A 6,778-nucleotide genomic window follows, 5' to 3' on the forward strand; every position below is an offset into this window, starting at 1 on the left:
TGTATATTTACATACCACACCTTTTTTATCCATCCATCACCTAATGGCCATTAGAACTTTTTCCAAAATTGGCTATTGTTCATAACACTGCTGTAAACATTAGGGTGCATGTATCCCTTCAAATGAGTATTTTTGTATCCTTTGGGTAAATACCTAGTAGTGCAAGTGCTGGGTCATTGGGTAGTTCTATTTTCTCTTTTTTATTTTTTTAATTTACATCCAAGTTACTTAGCATTTAGTGGAACAATGATTTCAGAAGTAGATTCCTTAAAGCCTCTTATCCATTTAGCCCATACCCCTCCCATAATCCCTTCAGCAACCCTCTGTTTGTTCTCTATATTTAAGAGTCACTCATGTTTTGTCCCTCTTCTTGTTTATATACTATTTTTCTTTCCCTTCCCTTTTGTTCACCTATTTTGTATCTTAAATTCTTCATATGAGTGAAATAATATATTTGTCTTTCTTTGACTGATTTCACTTAGCATAATGGCATCTAGTTCCATCCACATAGTTGCAAATGGCAAGATTCATTCTGTTTGATTGCCGAGTAATACTAGGTAGGTAGGTAGGTAGGTAGGTAGGTAGGTAGGTAGGTAGATAGATAGATAGATATAGAGATAGGAAAAGATATAGATATAGATAAATCTTCTTTATTCATTCATCCATCCATGGACATTTGGGCTCTTTCCATACTTTGGCTATCGTAGTTAGCGCTGCTATAAACATTGGGGTGCATGTGCCCCTTCGAAACAGCATGTCTGTACCCCTTGGATAAATACCTAGTAGTTCAATTGCTAGGTCGTAGGGTAGTTCTATTTTTAATTTTTTGAGGAAACGTCATACTGTTTTCCATAGTGGATACACTAACTTGCATTCCTACCAGCAGTGCCAAAGAGCTCCTCTTTCTCCGCGTCCACACCAACGTCTGCCATTGCCTGTGTTGTTAATGTTAGCCATTCTGACAGGTGTGAGGTGGTATCTTATTGTGGTTTTGATTTGTATTTCCCTGATGAGTGATGTTGAGCATTTTTTCATGTGTCAGTTGGCCATCTGGGCGTCTTTGGAGAAGTGTGTATTCATGTCTTTTGCCCATTTCTCCACTGGATTACTTGTTTTTGGGGTGTTGAGTTTCATACGTTCTTTACAGATTTTGGATACCAACCCTTTGTTTGATATGTCGTTTGCAAATATCTTCTCCCATTCTGTCAGTTACCTTTTAGTTTTGCTAATTATTTCCTTTGCTGTGCAGAATATTTTTATTTTGATGATGTCCCAATAGTTCATTTCTGCTTCTGTTTCCCTTGCCTCCAGAGATGTGTTGAGTAAGAAGTTGCTGCAGCTGAGGTCAAAGAGGTTTTTTGCCTGCTTTCTCCACTAGGATTTTGATGGCTTCCTGTCTTACATTTAGTTCTTTCATCCATTTTGAGTTTATTATTGTGTATGGTGTAAGAAAGTGGTCCAGGTTCATTTTTCTGCATGTCACTGTCCAGTTTTCCCAGCACCATGTGCTGAAGAGACTGCCTTTATTCCATTGGATATTCTTTCCTGCTTTGTCAAAAATGAGTTGACCATACATTTGTGGGTCCATTTCTGGGTTCTCTATTCTGTTCCATTGATCCGAGTGTTTTGTGCCAGTATTATACTATCTTGATGATTACAGCTTTGTAATGCAGCTTGAAGTCCAGGAATGTGATGCCTTCAACTTTGGTTTGCTACAAGGTGTTCTATTCAGTTCCATTGATCTATGTGTCTGCTTTTGTGCCAGTACCATACTATCTTGATCACTACAGCTTGTAAGATAACTTGAAGTCTGGTATTGTGATGCCTCCAGCTTTGTTTTTCTTGTTCAAGTGTTTTGGCTTCAAAGCCTTTTGTGGTTCCACATAAATTTTAGAATTCTTTCTTCAACTTCTGTGGAAAACTCTGTGGTTGTTTTGATAAGGATTGCATTGGATTGCAAAAGTAAAGATTGTTTTGGGTTGTATAGACATGTTAACAATATTTGTACTTCCAATCCATGAGTAGTGAATATGTTTACATTATTTTGTGGCATCTTCAATTTCTTTCATAATTGTTTTATAGTTTTCTGCTACAGATCTTTAACCTCTTTTTTAGGTTATTTCCTAGCAATCTCATGTAGTGTACTTGGGATGTGATTCCTTGATTTCTCTTTCTACTGGCTCGTTATTGGTGTATAAACATGCAACATATTTCTGTATATTGATTTTGTATCCTGTGACGTTACTGAATTTATATCACTTCTAGCAATGCTTTAGTTCAGTCTTTCAGATTTTCTACACAGAGTATCATGTCGTCCTCAAATAGTCAAAGTTTAACCTCTTCCTTGGTGATTTGGATGTCTGTTATTCCTTATTGTTGTCAATTGCTAAGGCTAGGGCTCCGGTGCAATGTTAAATAACAGTAGTGAGGGTAGACGACCCTGCCATATTCCTAACTATAGAGCGAAAGATCTCAGTTTTGGCCCATTGAGGGTATAGTCTGTAGGTTTTCTGTATATGGCCTTCATGATGTTGAGGTATTTTCCCTCTATCCCTACTTTGTTGAGAGTTTTAACCATGTTGGACGTTGTTCTTTGTCAAATGATTTCTCTGCACCAACCAGAGGATCATATCGTTTTTATGCTTTCTTTTATTAATGTGGTGTATCACATTGATTGATTTGCCAATACTGAACAACTCTTGCAATCCAGGAATAAATCCCACTTCATCATGGTGAATCATTCTTTTAATATACTGTTGAATTTCATTGGCTACTATTCTGTTGAGAATTTTTACATTCATGTTCATCAGGATTATTGGTCTGTAATTCTCATTTTAGTGGGGCCCTTTCATAGTATTAGAATTTAGGTCATGCTGGCTGCACAGAATAGTTTGGAAATTTTTCTCCCATTTCTAATTTTTGGAATACTTTGGGAAATACTGGTATTAACTCTTTTTTATATGTTTGGTAGAATTTCCCTGGGAAGCCATCTGGCTTTTCGGATTTTTGGTGTAGGGTAGATTTTTGATTACTAACTTAATTTCTTTTTTTCATCATCTCACTATAAATTTATTAATTCCTTTTGTTATGCTCTGCTTCTGAAGTTTTAAGAGGCATTAAGGAATCTTTTCTGATTATGATTCTGTTCAAGTTTTATATTTCTTCCTGTTCAGTTTGAGTCTATATGTTTTTGTAATTGACCCATTACTTTCAAGTTGTTCAATTTGTTGACATATATATTTTCATAATATTCTTTTATATTTGCTTGTCTTTCTGTGATGTTGGCTGTTATTTCTACCCTCTCATTCGTTATTTCATTTATTTGTATCATTACTCTTTTCGTTTTGATGAGTCTGGCTAGGAGTTATCAATTTTATAAATTTTTGCAAGGAACTAGCTCCAAAAACGAGGCGTTTTGGGGACTTTTTTTGCTTCTTAAGATAGGACTGTGTTCCACCATACTTCCCTCTTAAGACTGCTTTGGTTGCATTCCAAAAGTTTTGGACATCATGGGTTGTTTTTGTGTGTGTTTTTTTTAATGTTTATTTACTTTGAGAGAGAGACAGACAGAATCTGAGCAGGGGAGAGGCACAGAGAGAGTGACACACAGAATCTGAAGATGCTTCCAGGCTCTAAGCTGTCAGCACAGAGCTCAATGTGGGGCTCAAACTCACAAATTGAGATCATAATCTCAGCCGAAATCGGATGTTTAACCAACTGAACCACCCAGGCACCCCTTGGACATCATGTTTTAGTTTTTCTTTGTTTCCAAGTTTTTAAAAAAATTTCTCCTTTAGTTTACTGGTTGACCCATTTATTCTTTATTATTATTGTTGTTTAACCTCTATGTATATATAGCCTTTCCAATTTTTTTCTTCTGGTTGACTTCAAGTTTCATAGCATTGTGGTCGTATGATCTCGATCTTTTTGTACTTTTTGAGGCCTGATTTCTGACATAGCATATGATCCATTCTAGAGTTTCTCCCTTTTGCACTTGAAGAGAATGTGTATTCTTTATTCTTTATCCCTTTATTCTTTTCATTTATAACTGAAATGAGATTTTACTTATAGAGTTCCAAAAAAACAGAGGACTGACTTACATAGTTGGTAAATTAAATGGGAAAAAAACAACTCAATGATTGTTCAATGAGCTGCTTTTTGTTCGAGTTACCTACCTTGCTAATTTTGCTGAATTTCCAGGTGAATAGAATCTAATAGAAGGTTAGCTATGTGTATGTGGTAACCAAATGCTTCCGGAATTAGTTTAATATTTAACTTTAAATCAAAGAAATAAAAAAAGGCTATTTACACAGTGTACTGGCAGTCATAAAAGGTATTCCAAGAAACATAGGGCCTCTGTACATGGAAATAAAGGTTAATAAGAAAGATTTTTTTTTCCTGGCACCAAAAACTCATGCATCAAAAAAGGTCAGCATAGTGGATAACATCAAAGTTAACACAGTAACAGCAATGTCTGCAATGTTGAATGGTTGGGGGAAAAAAAGAANCTAATAGAAGGTTAGCTATGTGTATGTGGTAACCAAATACTTCTGGAATTAGTTTAATATTTAACTTTAAATCAAAGAAATAAAAAAAGGCTATTTACACAGTGTACTGGCAGTCATAAAAGGTATTCCAAGAAACATAGGGCCTCTGTACATGGAAATAAAGGTTAATAAGAAAGATTTTTTTTTCCTGGCACCAAAAACTCATGCATCAAAAAAGGTCAGCATAGTGGATAACATCAAAGTTAACACAGTAACAGCAATGTCTGCAATGTTGAATGGTTGGGGGAAAAAAAGAAGAGGTAGTTGGTGGTGATGGTGATGATAATGGCTAAAATGCAGACATTTCGAAGTGCATATGGAAAGTGATTCAGCTACCAAATAGTGAAGTTTATCCCAACATAATAAGTTACTTAACTTTTTACTTCAAATCCCACTCCTTTGATAAGGGAAGAAACTGTCATGTCAAGTCATGCTAATGTCATAATATCAAAAAGGTTCAATCAAAATATATCCCACTCTTAAAATATATAACTAATTATACTAATTATATGGATTTATCATTTAACCAAATTACCCATAACCATAAGTGTCATGGCATATTAAGCCTTTTCAATGATTTACAATTCAGTGTGACTGGGTTTACCATATTATTTTTAGAACCACTCTGGTTATAAGTAAACAGAGAGAGTGGGCATTGAACACAGAGAAACTGTTAAAAGAAGTATTCCATATGGGAGAGAGCACACAAACAAGTGAATTTTGGGTACTTATGGGAAACTTTAGAAATTTTTATTTCTAATTAAGGCTGATGCTATTTTTTATTACCATGGTATTGTCTCCTAGACCTTCATGAGGAGTCANAATTTACAAGTTTGTAATGCAATAAATTTTATCTCAAAATTTGATTAAACATAGGGAAAGAAATAAACATGTATTGTGTCTTTCCTGAATGAAACACATTATGTGAATATTCAAATAGTGAATAAAGGAGAATTGCAACTAAGTCCAATATGATAATATTATGGGTTTTTCATAACATATGCCAAGATAGCCATATGATGATCACTGTTGAAACCAGGTGATGGATCCATGGTTTACTGTACTCGTCTACTTTTGAACATGTTAGAAAGTCTCTATAATAAAGTCTTAAAAGTGTTCAAAAAATCTTTTTAAAATACATTACCTAGTTCTTCTGTTAACGGTTGGAAATTTCTCCTTGAAATCATACTTCCATTACTCTTCCCATCCAGAATTTTACATAATTTATTGTATTTGTTCCTCTGCAAGTCCTTCATTGACTACTATTCTTCCCAGCAAGATGTATATAAATAAATGGAAGGTATTTTTTATTTCTTGTAACCATAAAACTTTGAAATTTTCATATTTTTCTTCTGAATTGCTATTAGTAATATTTCAGTATTCATTCAAATGTCTTTTTTAACTGAAGTTCAATAGAGATGAGTTAAACAGAATACCCAGGCCTTCAGAGAACATGTTCTAGGAAATTTCTGAGTATTTCACTATTGCCTGCAACATCATGATATTTAATTACCTTCATGGGTCACCAATCATGACGGTCTTAATAACCCTAGAAATTAAACCACCCACTGTCTTAGATATTGTACCCAGGAATCATGTTTTGCTCAACACATATATCTTTTGGTAAAGCTGGCCCTCAGCTTGGGCAACAAATGTTCATGCCAGCCCAAGAAGTGCCCAGGAAAAGAGTATTAAAATTACACATACTTTAATATCCAAAATCTATAAGTAACTCGCCAAACTCCGCACCCGACAAACAAACAACCCAGTAAAGAAATGGGCAGAAGATATGGACAGACACTTCTCCAAAGAGGACATCCAGATGGCCAACAGACACATGAAACGATGCTCAGCATCCCTCCTCATCAGGGAATTACAAATCAAAACCACACTGAGATACCGCCTCACGCCGGTCAGAGTGGCTAAAATGAGCAAATCAGAGAACTCTAGATGCTGGCGAGGATGTGGAGACACGGGCACCCTCCTACACTGTTGGTAGGAATGTAAACTGGTACAGCCCCTCTGGAAAACAGTGTGGAGGTTCCTCAAAACATTAACAGTAGAATTCCCCTATGACCCAGCAATAGTACTGGTAGGAATTGACACAAGGAATACAGGAGTGCTGATGCATAGGGGCACATGGACCCCAATGTTCACAGCAGCACCCTCAACAATAGCCAAAACATGGAAAGAGCCTAAGTATCCATCAACGGACGAATGGATCAAGAAGA

This window comes from Crocuta crocuta, unplaced genomic scaffold (genome assembly GCF_008692635.1).
Source record: "Crocuta crocuta isolate KB4526 unplaced genomic scaffold, BGI_CrCroc_1.0 scaffold3329, whole genome shotgun sequence".
NCBI lineage: Eukaryota > Metazoa > Chordata > Mammalia > Carnivora > Hyaenidae > Crocuta > Crocuta crocuta.